The 16,729-nt window shown below is 45.8% G+C and overlaps 1 protein-coding gene across 2 annotated transcripts in view; it reads right to left on the bottom strand.

Annotated features, from left to right (window-relative positions):
* Window positions 1-16,729, bottom strand: part of LOC137536451 (uncharacterized) — a 38,090-nt gene that overhangs the window by 7,016 nt on the left and 14,345 nt on the right. The gene's annotated exons all lie outside the window — the stretch shown is intronic.

The following is a 16,729-nucleotide window of genomic DNA, read 5'->3' as shown; positions in this document are numbered from 1 at the left end:
CAGATATAGAATAGCAGGCAACCAACTTTAATTGTGTATGTGTGTGTGTGTGTGTGTGTGTGTGTGAAGTGATTGGTGCACACAGTAGTACTCCGAAGGTTCCCACGCTAACCTCCCAGGCGGGGGAGATCAGGTAAGGATCTAGGGAGTAACCTCACCAGTGGCAATGGGTCCACTGTTGAGTAGGAGAGTCAGACAGAAATAGGTCGGCAACACACAGGCAGGTACAGTACAAAATCGGTAGGCAATATCAGAATGAGGGACAGGCGAAAGTCGGCAACAGAATCAGATGACTAAGGTACAAAATCAGCGAGCAGGTTCAGAGTCAGAGATCAGGCAGGGTTTGGCAACGATATCAGATAGGCGTAGTACAGAATCAGAGAGCGAGAGCTTAGTCAGGAACGAGCAGGGTCAACAACAATAATACAATAATATCAATCCTAGTCTTAGGTGTGTAATCCTTGGCAACAACACCTGGGATCTAGTCTACGGTCCGAGCGCTCACATAGGGGTGTACACGACAACAGACAGCGAGCTACTGACAGCTCGCTGTCTTTATGCTGGCAGGGGAGCCAGGGCAACGCCCCCATCAGTTGGCCAATCAGAGGCGAGGAGCTCTCCCCGTGACGTCAGCTGAGCTGCGTTCAGCTGACTCGCCTCCGGGAGGCGTAAATATCCAGACGCTAAGCGCGCGCACTAGTGTCTCAGTGTGCGTGCGTGAGAGACCAGCGCGCGGCGAGGCTGAGAGGGCGGCGGGGACGGACGAAACGGCGTCCCCGCTGCTCGTTACAGTACCCCCTCGAGGCATGGACTCCGGACACGTTTTACAAGGTTTCTCTGGATGTAATTGATGAAACCTAAGTCTAAGTTCTTCTGCATGTAACCGATGTCCCGGGACCCACAATCTCTCCTCGGGCCTGTACCCCTTCCAGTGAACCAAATACTGGAGTGAGTTCCGGACAAAACGAGAATCGAGAATCTCCTCGATCTCGTACTCAGGTTCACCATCAACAAGTACAGGGGGGGAGATGAGTCCACATGCACTGCAGGTTTAAGCAGTGACACGTGAAATGACTTGGCACATCTCATGGTTACTGGTAGAGCCACCACATATGTCACATTGTTGATCTTCCTAGAAATGGGGTACGGACCGATGAACCTGGGTACCAACTTAACTGAAGGCTGCTTAAGAGCAATATGCCGTGTGGAGACCCACACATAGTCTCCAGGCTCAAAGATCCACTCCTTCGACCGCCTCTTGTCGGCCTGTCTCTTTTGCACACTAAAAGCCTTTTCTAAATCGGTCTTCACTAACGCCCATCTCTTCCTCAACGATCCCTGCCAAATCTCCAATGCAGGAAAAGGAGAGGTCACCACGGGCATAGGGGAGAACTTTGGTGATCTGCCCGTGACCACCTGAAAAGGCGAAAACCCAGATGACCCACTTCTCAGATTATTATGTGCGAATTCCGCAAACGGTAGGAACCTGACCCACTCATGCTGGACATCTGACACGTAACACCGCAGGAATTGCTCAAGAGCCTGGTTGACCCTTTCGGTCTGCCCATTGGTCTGTGGGTGGTACCCTGAGGAAAACGAGAGCTCCATGCCCAAGTGCTGACAGAATGCCTTCCAGAATTGAGATACGAACTGCACCCCTCTGTCCGACACTATATTCTCTGGAATACCGTGAAGGCGGAAAATGTGTAAGATGAATAAATCTGCCAATTGCTGGGCGGATGGGAACCCCTCTAGTGGAATAACATGGGCCATCTTACTAAAGCGGTCCACCACCACCCAAATGACCGTTTTACCCTCAGAATTGGGGAGCTCTCCTACAAAATCCATGGACAGATGGGTCCATGGCTCCTCAGGCACCGGCAAACCTTGCAAGGTACCCGCCGGGGGAGTGCGAGACGACTTACTCCTGGCACAGATGGAGCAAGACCTCACAAACTCCTTACAATCCCGAGACAGAGATGGCCACCAGCAAGAGAAAGAAAGGGTTGTGGAGGGCACACCATCAAAAAATGCAGTCGGGTGCTTGACACTGAGACATAGGCTATGTCTCCAGTGAAACTATGCAAAAAAATGTGTCAGCACACCGGTTATGAATGAGTTCACGCTCCTTTATTGAGCCATGCGTTACCAAAAGGTATAAAGCCGACAATTGTTTCGGGGGCCACACAGGGTCCCCCTTCCTCAAGGCGTATAGTTACTATACGCCTTGAGGAAGGGGGACCCTGTGTGGCCCCCGAAACAATTGTCGGCTTTATACCTTTTGGTAACGCATGGCTCAATAAAGGAGCGTGAACTCATTCATAACCGGTGTGCTGACACATTTTTTGCAGAGATGGCCACCAGACACATCTGGACAACAGTTCCAGTGTTCTAGTAAACCCGGGATGGCCTGTCACCTTATGGCTGTGAAACATCTCCAGAACTTGGAGTCTCATTTGGATGGGCACAAAGAGAACCCCCTCAGGCTTACCTTCAGGGGAATCCTGTTGACAAGTCTTCAGGATGGCCCTTAGGTCTTCTCCAATTTCAGTGGCGGCCAGGACCACCCGCTCGGGGAGAATTGTCACTGGTTGAGAAGGTGGAGAAGATTCTGGTTCGAAGCACCTGGACAAGGCATCCGCTTTGACATTCTTGTTCCCGGGTTTGTACGTGATAATAAATCTAAATATAGAGAAGAACAGAGACCAGCGGGCCTGTCGAGGGTTGAGTCTCTTAGCTCCCTTGATGTACTCCAGATTCTTGTGGTCGGTATAAACCGTGATAACATGCTCAGCACCCTCCAACCAGTGACGCCATTCCTCAAATGCTAATTTGATGGCTAGTAGCTCCCTGTTCCCTATATCATAATTCCTCTCCGCAGCAGAGAACTTGCGGGAGAAGAAGGCGCAGGGGTGTAAGCAACACAGTTATGAAGGGGGAGGTGCACAGGACCACCACACTTGGTCACTCCGGAGTGCTCCAGACCCAAGACACAGTTCAACAAGCCAGATGCTGATGTAGATGAAAGCGGCAGGGCACATCCAGTAAAAAAGACCTTTATTGTAAATAAGTTAAAAGTTGGTACGAGGCATCAATAGCAACAGGTACCAAGAGAGAGAGGGACAAGCAAGAAAGAACAGTCGACAGCTGTTTCGCACTCAGCAAACGAGCGCTGTTCTGAGGAAGCGCTCGTTTGCTGAGTGCGAAACAGCTGTTGACTGTTCTTTCTTGCTTGTCCCTCTCTCTCCTGGTACCTGTTGCTATTGATGCCTCGTACCAACTTTTAACTTATTTACAATAAAGGTCTTTTTTACTGGATGTGCCCAGCCGCTTTCATCTACATCAGCATCAGGGGTGTAAGCAACCTTGGTAACCTGAATGTTGGGACAACACAGCTCCTACCCCGATCTCTGAGGCGTCCACCTCCACAATGAAGGGAAAGTGGACGTCTACATGACGGAGAATCGGGGCAGCGCAAGTTTTTCAACAAGGAGAATGCTGAACAGGCCTGCTTAGTCCAGTGATAAGTATCCGCCCCCTTCTTAGTGAGGTCAGTAAGAAGGGACACCATGGAAGAGAACCCTTTAATGAACCTCCTGTAGTAATTAGAAAAGCCCAGGAAGCGTTGAAGTGCCTTCAAGCCGAGGGGCTGCGGCCACTCCAAAATGGCTTCTACTTTCTTGGGGTCCATAGTCAAACCGGAAGTGGAAATAATGTACCCCAGGAACGGTACCTCCGTCTTCTCAAAAACACACTTCTCCAATTTGGCATAGAGACGGTTCATTCTAAGTTTTGATAAAACATACTTGACATGATCCCTATGTTCACCCAAACTCTTGGAAAAGATCAGGATGTCATCCAGATAAACTAAGACAAATCGGCCTAGAACCTCCCTGAAAATCTCGTTAACGAGTTCTTGGAAGACGGCTGGTGCGTTACACAACCCGAAGGGCATCACAAGGTACTCGTAATGCCCGTCGGGAGTGTTGAAGGCCGTCTTACATTCATCCCCCTCTCCAAATTCTCCTTAATGTACTCTCATTGCCAATTTCTCGGGCCCAGATAAATTATAAATGTGTCCTCTAGGAGGCATGGTACCCGGCCTCAGTTCAATTGGGCAGTCGAAACTCCGGTGAGGAGGGAGTTTATCTGCCGCCTTCGGGCAGAATACGTCAGAAAATGCGGAATATTGGGGTGGCACCCCCTCTATGTGCAGGTGAGTAGTACACCCAGAAATCTTGTCCATACAGAGTTGGTGGCAGGAGGGAGACCAACTCAAAAGTTGGCCAGAACTCCAATCGATCTGTGGAGAATGCCTCTGAAGCCAGGTCATACCCAAAACCACAGTAGAAGTGGCCATTTTAAGAATAAAAAACTGAATCTCCTCCCTATGGAGGACTCCAACCCGGAGGAGCAGATTAGGGGTCAGAGAGAGAGGACGAGAAGACTGCAAGGGGGAGTCATCGATCGCAGTGATCACAATATGCCTGTCCAAAGGTTGGCTGGGAATTCCCCACTTACGGGCCAATTCGTAATCCAGAAAATTTGCTGCCGAGCCTGAATCAATGAACTCTTCAGTGGATATGACCTGATCCCCCCAAGCAATAGAGCACAGCAGTAAACATTGGTTATTATGTAGAGGTAAAACTGGCTCGCCTAGGTTAGTACCTCTAACTACACCTAGGCAAAGGAGTTTTCCGCCTTCCTTGGACAGTTTTGCACGATGTGACCCTTCTCTGCACAGTATATACAGAGCCCCTCCTTCCTCCTACGATTCTTCTCCAGCTCTGACAGTCTGGATTGACCAATCTGCATTGGCTCATCCTGGGTAGTAGAGGAAGAAACAGGTAGGGGCCCTGGCTTAATAGAAGCTCTGGCCCGAGTCTGTTTCTGATATCGAACCCTCCTGTCAATCTTAACCGCCAGGGTTATGGCTTTATCCAGTGTTTTAGGTTCGGGATGGCTCAACATGATGTCTGAGACTGCATCAGACAAGCCGGTCAGGAAGCAATCTAACAGGGCAAAAGAACCCCATCTAGTCGACACTGCCCACCGTCTGAACTCAGCCGCATAAACTTCGACAGAGTTGTGACCTTGACGGAGTGTTTTCAACTTCCGTTCAGCTGCGGCCGCCAAATCCGGATCATCGTAAATCACGGCCATAGCATCAAAAAACTGCTGCACCGAAGACAAAGCCTCGTGACCTGTTGGCAAACTGTACGCCCAGGTCTGGGAGTCTCCTGACAACAAAGTCTTAATAAACGTTACTCTCTGCTGCTCTGAGCCCGAAGAGACAGGCCGTAACTCAAAATAGGACAATACACGATTCCTAAAATTACTAAAGTCGGACCTATGGCCTGAAAACTTCTCCGGAGGGGACATTCTCGGTTCCACCACTGGAGGGGATAACGCTGGTAACCCAGGGTTTTGCAGGGTGCAAATTAATCTGGTCTTGCTGAGCGTTGACCGTGGCTGTCAGATTGGTTACTGCTGTGGTCAGGGCCTGAACCTAGTTACACAGAGCATCCATAATGTGGTCTGTTGTTCTGTGACAATGTGTAGCAACTGAGGCCCGAGTACTGGTGAACTGCAGTATCACCAGTAATACGGATACTATATCTGATTATCTGGTGACCTGCAGAATCACCAATAATGCAGATATAGAATAGCAGGCAACCAACGTGTGTGTGTGTGTGTGTGTGTGTGTGTGTGTGTGTGTGTGTGTGTGTGTGTGTGTGTGTGTGTGTGTGTGTGTGTGTGTGTGTGTGTGTGTGTGTGTGTGTGTGTGTGTGTGTGTGTGTGTGTGTGTGTGTGTGTGTGTGTGTGTGGTACACACAGTAGTACTCCGAAGGTTCCCACCCTAACCTCCCAGGCGGGGGAGATCAGGTAAGGATCTAGGGAGTAACCTCACCAGTGGTAATGGGCCCACTGGTGAGTAGGAGAGTCAGACAGAAATAGGTCGGCAACACACAGGCAGGTACAGTACAAAATTGGTAGGCAATATCAGAGTGAGTGACAGGCGAAAGTCGGCAACAGATTCAGATGACTAAGGTACAAAATCAGCGAGCAGTTTCAGAGTCAGAGATCAGGCAGGGTTTGGCAACGATATCAGATAGGCGTAGTACAGAATCAGAGAGCGAGAGCTTAGTCAGGAACGAGCAGGGTCAACAACAATAATACAATAATATCAATCCTAGTCTTAGGTGTGTAATCCTTGGCAACAACACCTGGGATCTAGTCTACGGTCCGAGCGCTCACACAGGGGTGTACACGACAACAGACAGCGAGCTACTGACAGTTCGCTGGCTTTATGCTGGCAGGGGAGCCAGGGCAACGCCCCCATCAGTTGGCCAATCAGGGCTGAGGAGCGCTCCCCGTGACGTCAGCTGTGCTGCAGGTCAGCTGACTCGCCTCCGGGAGGCGTAAATATCCCGACGCTGACCGCGCGTGCACTAGTCTCTCAGTGTGCACGCGCGAGAGACCAGCGCGAGGCAGAGAGGGCGGCGGGGACGGACGAAACGGCGTCCCCGCCGCTCGTTACACTAATTACCTGATTATACTGAATGACCAAGTTATTTCACCAGTGTATTTCTTCTTCCCTGCTGGCACAAGCTGGAAAGTAACAGTAGCCTCCATGACCCTGGCAGCCGTGCTGACCTCTTCAATGCAACTCTGCACCGTACAGCCTATCTCCATGCGGATCCTGATGCATGTCACATGATATACAGACCGGAGCTGCAAGGGGATAGACTGCACTGAGCGTGGTTGCACTGAATAGAGAATGGAGGAGAACCTGTCCCCCTGCCAGGAGCAGGCTCTTCTGTTACTGTTCTGCAAAATCGGGGTAATGCTACCTGTGTTTTTGGGAGGAGGGTGGGGCATTAGCACACACAGACTACCTGCACTTTTGTGGGGGTGAGGGCTAGTGCACACAGACATGGGATGGTTGATTTTGCTTGGAGGCCCAGCATATTTAACCAGTTGCCCACCTGCGGGACGAGTATCTACGTCCTTGAAAACTTCACTGTAGCTCCCAGGAGCATGGATACTCATTTCTGTATGTTTACAATCAGCGCACGCCCCTGACATTACGCTGCAGTGCACAGATTGGTGAATGGGAACATACATTCCCAAAGCCAATCAAAGGGTCTGATGAATAAATGATCAATGTTGTAACCAGTAATAGTGGTCAACAAAACAAACTATCACTTTCTGCTTATTTGGAACGCTGTGATTCAGCGTTTTAAGTAGACAGGAGACTGTGTGGGGACATCTAGTGGATAAAAAAAAGAATATTCATTCAAAAAATATTTTAAAAAATAAATTTCCTATACAGTACCTATAATATGCTAATTATCCCCTTCTGCTTCCTCTCCTGCCCCAACATACAGCACATTTGTAAAGAAAATAAAGAGCCAAAATGACAGAATTTAAAAGCCAATACATAAATTGTTTACTTAGGAATTTAGCTTTTTACAGTATATATGTATGCCATGAGGGTATTATTATTATTAGGGTTATTGTTTAAAGAGTACAATAAGAAAACTAAAAAACACAAAATGGAAAAAATACACCCCAATTTCCAAATAAAATATTGTCACCATACATTGTACTGGGGGCGCAATTAAAATGTTGTAATAACCAAGACAAATAGACAAAAAATGTGTGGGTTTTATCTACAGAAGCACATTTTCTTTTACATTTCTAATGTCTGAAAACTGAGAAACAGTGATTTTTTTTCAATGTTGTTCTTCTTATTCCCTTTAAATGCATATAAAATAATTCTTAGCAAATAGTATCACCCAAAGTAAGACTAACTTGTGGTTAAAAAAAACCCTCAAAAAACAAGCTATAGATATTTAGGTGTGATAAAGTTATTGCTGAATGAATGGAAATGTGAAAAATACTCTGGTTTTTAAATGGTGAAGTGGTTAAGCTAACAATCCCAGAATTCATCAGCCTCAAATTGTGAACGAGTAATTCAGGGAGCATGAGACATCATTGTTACAATTACTGTATATTGGCCACTACAGAGTCCAGACCTAAACCTCATTGAAAATCTTTGGGAAATGCTGTAGAAGAATTTGCGCAGAGGAACAACTCCCCCATCTTCTGTACAAGATCTGGTCGACTCTGGATGGAAATAAATGTTGTGACATTGCAGAAGCTTATTGAAATAATGGCACAGAGAATGCTTGCCCTAATCAAAACTAAAGGGCATCCCAACCAAATTTATGGAAGTGTTACTTCTTTATGGACAGTGTATGATTTTGTTTACATGCAGGAAACATGCTGCACAGACCTGTAAACATTGTGCAATATAGATCCCTGGTGACCTCCCTGAATACGTTCTGCAATGAACTAGATCTCATACTCACATAAGCATCATCAGGCATGTGCCACTACCAGCCATTAGCCATCTGATGTTGACACTGCAAATTACTGTATATGTGGTATACTCATTTGCTCCTCCTTATTTGTACTAATAGTACTCCTCGCTGTATTGATGACATCTGTGACATCCAGAGTTTCAGGCTGTGCTCTACACTGCAGAGCGGGGAGATATTTCGATTTTATGGCCTCTATGCAATTCACTTTTTCTCCCAAGATTTCTCCTAGGTGATATTTTTAAACCTTGTGAATAAAATGTAGTGGGGGGTGGGTGTCAGAGCACCCTCTAGGAAAAGGCACAGGAGACAAAAAAGGGAGCCCAATGGTGTAGTACGTTAAAACAAAATGGTAAAAGTATAAGTAAGGAACTACTCACAAAGGTGGGTTGCAGAGGGGCAACCGACCACAGGAAGCAGGCGGAGACAACAAAAGATTGTATTAGTGATAGCAAAGCCTGTGCTATCACTAGAAATCTTTTGATAATACAAAGATTTTTCGTCACTGAGATAAGCAACCTCAATCTTTTGTCGATTTGAAACGGTTTTTAAATGCTTTTATTATACAACAGGGCGCCTCTTCTACCTAATTTGTGAATAAAATGCCTTTTGAACCACCAATAAGCAAGATAATACTCAGAATAGTTTTGATAGTACTTTTTCATCCATTTTTTTTAGTTTTTTAGTACTTTTTCAGATGCAAAATGCTGAAAAGTGATTTTAAACAGGCGATGAAAAATTATCTCCAAGGAGAAGGCGTAGGAGAAAAGGTGAATTGAATAAGAGCCTATGGGCTTGATTTACTAAGACAAATAGCATGCCTTATCAAAGTTAACACGCCTTATCAGAGTAGCATAGCAAACTTATGCCTGCTAATTGGCAATGAGGAGAACTCCACTCATCCTGCCCTGAGTCCCTGCGGGTTCGTAGTGCTCGCTATGTTACTCTGATAAGGCGTGTTATCTTTGATAAGGCGTGCTATTTGTCTTAGTGAATCAAGCCCTATGGCCCATATGCAACTAAAGTTTTTCTCCTGAGTTTTCTCCTAGGATATATTTTTAAACTTATCAATAAAATGCATTTTAAGCCACCAGAAACCAAGCAAATACTCAAAATAATTTTGATAGTACTTCTTCATCTACTTTTTGGTACTTTCTTATTTGAAAAGTGCTGGAAAGTTATTTTCAATCAAAGATACAAAATGATCTCCTAGGAGAAAACTCGGGTGAAAAAGTGAATTGTATATGGCCCCGTGTGTTTTTATATATAGATCTGACATTCAGATTTATGATAAGTTAACTGCTCTACTATTCTTATTGCATCATACAGTATGTCTACTTTTTAAAGGGACCCTTAGCACTACATAAACAGGAAATTTGGACTTACCTGGGGCTTCCTCCAGCCCCCCATAGCCTGCGAGGTCCCCTAGTATCTGTCTGGTCCGTTCCATGGTCCTGTTCCCCGGCTCCAGTAATACGACAACTTCAGCTGAGGACACCGGTGTGCACCCCCCACCACACACGCTGCACGTCATCATGCAGGCCAGCAGAGTCCTGCACATGCATTGCCTAAGACTGAACTGCACATCCGCAGGACTCTTAAGCCAGCTGGCTTGACGACGCGTAGCGGGGGCGCGCACGGGCGACTTTAACCTTAGTCGCCGGGACCAGGAAGCCGCCAAATTTCATTTTTATTCAGAGCTCAGCGTCCCTTTAAATTTTGTCTATGCTGAGTCCCTGCAGATGCAAGAAAAGCAGGGGATCGGTCTAATGATGAAAATGATGCAGTAATTCGCTTGTAAATCTGAGGGATTCAGCTTCATCTAATGCTAGTTTAATGTGGATCCTCATGGGTGGAGCTTGGGCTACTTGGCATGTCTATTTAAATTCAAGTGAACAGGTTAGAGTCATGGTTTGTGACTAAAGTAGGTGCAACGCAAGACAATAGAGTCACCCGCACGGCAATGTGAGAAGGGAGCATGAACAGCAAAAGTACCTAGACTGGACTAAACTGGACAAGTTTAAGACCTCTTTTACTTTTAAAGCCTTTCTCACACTTTGTACAGGAAAATGGATACTGGATAGTGTGCGTTCGCTGGTGTGAATGTAGCTGCCGCCTATTACAGAAACATTTCGCACACTCTGGGCTGGTGCACACCGAGTGGGTTTTCTCGCATTTTACAGCCGCTTGCGGCTGTGGAAACGCATGGGTAATGTATTTCAATGGGGTAGGTCACACCAGAGCGAAACGCATACTCCCGGGCTGAGGCATTTTTTGGATTTCGGAGGCGTTTCTGCCTCCAATATAAAGTATAGGAAAAACACAAACCGCTCTGAAAAACGGCAGTTCAGAGCGATTTTGCAGGCGTTTTTGTTACAGAAGCTGTTCAGTAACAGCTTTACTGTAACAATATATGAAATCTACTACACCAAAAACGCTACACAAAACCGCAAAACGCTAGCTGAAACGCTGCAGAAAAATAAGAAAAAGCGTTTCAAAAACCGCTAGCGTTTTGCAGATCTGCTAGCGGTTTTTGGTGTGCCCCAGGCCTCTGAGCATAAATATGGTTGCTTGCCCGGAGGGGTTCTCTGATGTATAAGAAGCTCTCCCCAATGAATGAAGCCTTTCCCACACTCTGAGCATTATTATTATTATTATTTAGTATTTATATAGCGCTGACATTTTAAGCAGCGCTGTACAGTGTATATATATATATATATATATATATATATATATATATATATATATATATATATATATATTGTCTTGTCACTAACTGTTCCTTTAAAGGAGCTCACAATGTAATCCCTACCATTGTCATATGTCTATATCATGTAGTGTATGTTTTGTAGTCTAGTGCCAATTTAGGGGGAAGCCAATTAACTTATTTCTATGTTTTTGGAACGCGGGAGGAAACTGGAGTGCCCGGAGGAAACCCACGCAGACACGGGGAGAACATACAAACTCCTTGCAGATAGTGCCCTGGCTGAGATTCGAACCAGGGACCCAGTGCTGCAAGGCCAGATCGCTAACCACTACGCCACCATGCTACCCAAGTAAAACTTTTTCCACACTCTGGACATGTAAATGGACACTCATTAGTGTGACTTCTCTGATGTGTGTGGAGGTTTTCTCTTCGCATTTAACTTTTTCCCACATTATGAACAGGAAAACGGCAGCTCACCAGTTGGGTTCGTTGGTGTACAATGAGTTCGCTATTCTGAAAGAAACTTTTGCCACACTCCAAACAGGAAAAAGGCCTCTCGCCAGTGTGCCTGAGCTGGTGCACATGAAGGGCCCCTTTGTGAAAGAAACCTCTCCCACTGGTGTAGAGATAGTCCCGATCGGTATAAGAAAGATTTCCCACACTCTGCACAGGAAAAGTGTTTCTCCTGTGCATGGCCCTTTATGTGGGAGTCAAACTGATCTTTCTCCGGAAAAGATCTGGTGCATTTAGCACACCACAGAGGCTTTCCGTGGTTGCTAACTTGTTGCCACTTGAAAAGCAATGAGTGGGCCACAAAGGACGTTGCCTGCGAGCTGGTGCAGCTGAAAAGCTGATAATGTCAGGAAAAGATTCCCACATTTATAACATGAAAAGTGCTTCCCTGAGTGCATTTGACAATGCCTGATATGATTTGCTATATAGATAAAGGATTTCCCACACTCAACACACTGATACTGAGGCTTATGTGAGTGCTCAAGTCTGATGTTCACCAAGAGAGGTGTTCTTCTTTCCGAGTGAGGCCCCATCTGATGTTGCAGAAGAAGGCTCCTCCAGATTAGACACACCTGACTGTTGCATGCTGGAATCTGATATGGTAACATGCGATCTACCAGAAGATTCCATGTGATTAGAGGAATCAGATGATTTTCCCGCTCTGATGTATAATCTCTTATCTACGTTTTGAGCCACAGTGTAGACATTGACCAGGACACATGGGGAATATTTCTTCTCAAAATGCGGAGATAAGAGATTCCTGACAGTTTGTCCTCCTGTTGGAACAATGAAGTATTAAACGCATGTTATGGTCAGTTGTATGCTTTGCATTAGGAGGTAACATGCGTTTGTCCAGAGATCGCCAGCCTGACAGAGCTCTGTCTGAAGACAAATGTAACATCAGTACATATAAACCCACAGACAAAATAGTTTGGTTACTATCTAAATGATAATGGTTGAATTTCAGCGGGCGTGGCACTATTTCCCAGATGTCGTGCAGCAGTTCTGGGGCATCTGCAGAGATGGCCAGGATGCGTGCTGGACTTACTATGTATAGACATTAGGATTTTAAGACTGATGTCAACATAATACCCCACAGACCAATATGCTGGGTGCTGGGCGCCCCAGCAAAATTCTGCAAGCCAGGCACCTCAGAAAAATTCTACTTGTGAGAGCCTGCAAAATTTTGCTAGGGAACCCCCTCCTGCCCCCAAGGGCCCACCCCTCTTGAGCCTATGTGCGCTGACCCTGCATTCCAGCAGCGGGACATGTCGTCCTCATCCTGCTCTTCACCTTGCAGCTCCTGTTACTACAGGTCATGTGGAAGGCGTCTGGAGCCGCCAGGTGACTGGTCTGCATGGCGCGGCTACACTGAGAAGCAGAGTGAGGAGGACCTGTCCCACCACTAGAATGAGGTAAAGTATGAAGCTCTGCTGCTCCTACCCTGCATCTACTACTCTGCAACCCAAAACCTTACCCTTGGCCCTTCCACCAAGGTGGCAATTATTATTCCCCTGCCACAGGACATGCAGCCTCCTGTGTTGTGTCTCCTCCTCTCCCATGTCCAAAAAATAGTACATTCAGCTTCCTGCCTAGTACTATGATGTCATACTGAGAAATGGAGATGGACCTTTCATCTGGTGTACAGTATCTCCTCCTCATTTGTTGGTACTATGATGTTATACTGAGGAATGGAGTTGGACCTTTCATATGGTGTACAGTATCTCCTCCTCATTTGTTGGTGCTATGATGTTATACTGAGGAATGGAGATGGGCCTTCCATATGGTGTACAGCATCTCCACCTCATTTGTTGGTACTATTATGTTATACTGAGGAATGGAGAGGGACCTTTCATATGGTGTACAGTATCTCCTCCCCATTTGTTGGTATTAAGATGTTATACTGAGGAATGGAGATGGGCCTTTAATATGGTGTACAGTATCTCCTCCTCATTTGTTGGTACTGTGATGTTACACTGAGGAATGGAGATGGGCCTTTCATATGGTGTACAGTATCTCCTCCTCACTTGTTGGTACTATGATGTTATACTGAGGAATGGAGATAGCCCGGCCTTTCATATGGTGTACAGTATCTCCTCCTCATTTATTGGTACTATGATGTTATACTGAGGAATGGAGATGGGCATTTCATAAGGTGTACAGTATCTCCTCCTCATTTGTTGGTGCTATGATGTTACACTGAGCAATGGAGATGGGCCTTTCATATGGTGTACGGTATCTCCTCCTCATTTGTTGGTGCTATGATGTTACACTGAGGAATGGAGATGGGCCTTTCATATGATGCACAGTATCTCCTCCTCATTTGTTGGTGCTATGATGTTACACTGAGCAATGGAGATGGGCCTTTCATATGGTGTACGGTATCTCCTCCTCATTTGTTGGTGCTATGATGTTACACTGAGGAATGGAGATGGGCCTTTCATATGGTGTACAGTATCTCTCCTCATTTGTTGGTGCTATACTGAGGAATGGAGATTGGCCTTTCATATGGTGTACAGTATCCCCTCCCCATTTGTTGGTACTATGATGTTATACTGTGGAATGGAGATGGGCCTTTCATATGGTGTACAGTATCACCTCCTCATTTGTTGGTACTATGATGTTATACCGAGGAATGGGGATGGACCTTTCATATGGTGTACAGTATCTCTCCTCATTTGTTGGTACTATGATGTTATACTGAGGAATGGAGATGGACCTTTTAATATGGTGTACAGTATCCCCTCCTCATTTGTTGGTACTATGATGTTATATTGAGGAATGGAGATTGGCCTTTCATATGGTGTACAGTATCCCCTCCCCATTTGTTGGTACTGTGATGTTATACTGTGGAATGGGGATGGACCCAGTGTTGCCAACTCATCCCTTTAAGTACTGACACGTCTAAGTTATACAGGTTCTGGGGCTATTTGCACATAATCAGTGCCTTAACTGCATCTACCTAGCCACAAAACCTGTATAATTCATATGTGTCAGTAATTAAAGGGATGAGTTGGCAACACTGGATGGACCTTTCATATGGTGTACAGTATCTCCTCCTCATTTGTTGGTACTATGATGTTATACTGAGGAATGGAGATGGGCCTTTCATATGGTGTACAGTATCTCCTCCTCATTTGTTGGTACTATGATGTTATACTGAGGAATGGAGATGGGCCTTTCATATGGTGTACAGTATCTCCTCCTCATTTGTTGGTGCTGTGATGTTAAAATGAGGAATGGAGATGGGCCTTTCATATGGTGTACAGTATCTCCTCCTCATTTGTTGGTACTATGATGTTATACTGAGGAATGGAGATGGGCCTTTCATATGGTGTACAGTATCTCCTCCTCATTTGTTGGTACTATGATGTTATACTGAGGAATGGAGATGGGCCTTTCATATGGTGTACAGTATCTCCTCCTCATTTGTTGGTGCTGTGATGTTATACTGAGGAATGGAGATGGGCCTTTCATATGGTGTACAGTATCTCCTTCTCATTTGTTGGTACTATGGTGTTATACTGAGGAATGGAGATGGGCCTTTCATATGGTGTACAGCATCTCCTCCTCATTTGTTGGTACTATGATGTTATACTGAGGAATGGAGATGGGCCTTTCATATGGTGTACAGTATCTCCTCCTCATTTGTTGATACTACGATGTTACACTGAGGAATGGGGATGGGCCTCCCTACTACCTCCTCTGTAGAGTGCTGATCAGTCCTCTTGTCCTCCTTTTCTGTTTTATCCACCATTTTCATGCTAGACCCACAAAATTATAAGAATGACATCACTAATGTACAGGAGAGTACAGAGAATATAATATCTACCTGATAATGCTGTGTGTCACACACCCCCTGCTGGTCAGCTTGCGCAAGCATCCCAATCTATTTTGGCACACAGACAATGCAATCCCCTGGATACAATGTATGTGCCAGATAGCTGAAGTTTCTCTTCCAGACATACCAGGCGGGATGTGTATACACAGACAATTGCTAGATGGGATTAAATGGTAAAAACTGCCACCACTGATTCAAATATAGACAAAAACAATGGGGAATCAGTCCCAACTGACTGTTCTAAGCTCAGGGGAAACAAAAGGGTTAACACAACCTAGTCTTCTAAAAAAAAAACAAAAAACCACAGTTCTCTGGGTAACGTTCTCTAAGGAAGCAGGATTTGTGCTGTGAAACTCAAAACAAGCAAAAGCCAAAAAACTGATTTTTGTTGTTCATTAAAAAGTGCAATAAAACTATTCTCGAAAATGTTTTACAAGAGAATAAATATAATGAAAAGGTGCGTACACGCAAAAATGGCGCTGAGAAATTTAGGCGCATGACAAAGCAGAGAAATAGCTCACCCAGCTCCTGCAAAAGCCCCGGAGGTGTGAATTACTATTCCCCTTCCAGGGGGGAAATAGTAACTCAGACGCAAGCTATTGCTGGCGGCCGAATGACGCTGTTTTTGTAGTAATTTGTGTGGCATCTTATGCCTGATCGCCACTATAGCCATAATGCACATTACAGCCTATGGCGGCGCATGGTGCGCTCAGGGCCGGATTCACCATAAGGCACTGTAGGCACGTGCCTACAGGCCCCCGATGATGGAAAGGTAGCTCACACCCTTCCCCAAGCGCCTCCCTCCTTCCCTATGCAGAGTCCTGATGAGTGTAAATGAGAGGTTACTTACCCTGCTCTCTGCATTCCACTGACGAGATCTTACTTCATTCAGACGCACCCCTGGCTAATTTATACTGAGTTTCCTATAACTGCCTAATACTTGGGGGCACCTCTAGCTATTTAATATCGAGGGTACTTCTGGCTAGCTAATACTAAGGGGCACCTGTAGCTACCTAGGACAGGCAAGGGAAGTAAGGGAGAAGTGACAACTGGGACAGCCAGCAGCACACTCGCGGTCTGTGTAGGTTCATGCAGGGCGAAGTCTAAGGTGCCAGGACCTCTGTGCCTATAGGCTCCAGTGTTGTTAATATGGGCCTGGGTGCGCCCAAATTTCACTGCACTGGTTTTGCTGTGTCTCGAGAAAAGTTTAGGTAAGCATCTGAGTCCAAGACCATTGTGAAAGTACAAGCGAAAAGTCCATGCCAGTAAGAGCCCAGCATT

The sequence above is a fragment of the Hyperolius riggenbachi genome, chromosome 10, assembly GCF_040937935.1.
Source record: "Hyperolius riggenbachi isolate aHypRig1 chromosome 10, aHypRig1.pri, whole genome shotgun sequence".
Taxonomy (NCBI): Eukaryota; Metazoa; Chordata; class Amphibia; order Anura; family Hyperoliidae; genus Hyperolius; species Hyperolius riggenbachi.
Note: the sequence above shows the minus strand (reverse complement) of the source record. Positions and strands in the feature narration are given on the sequence as shown.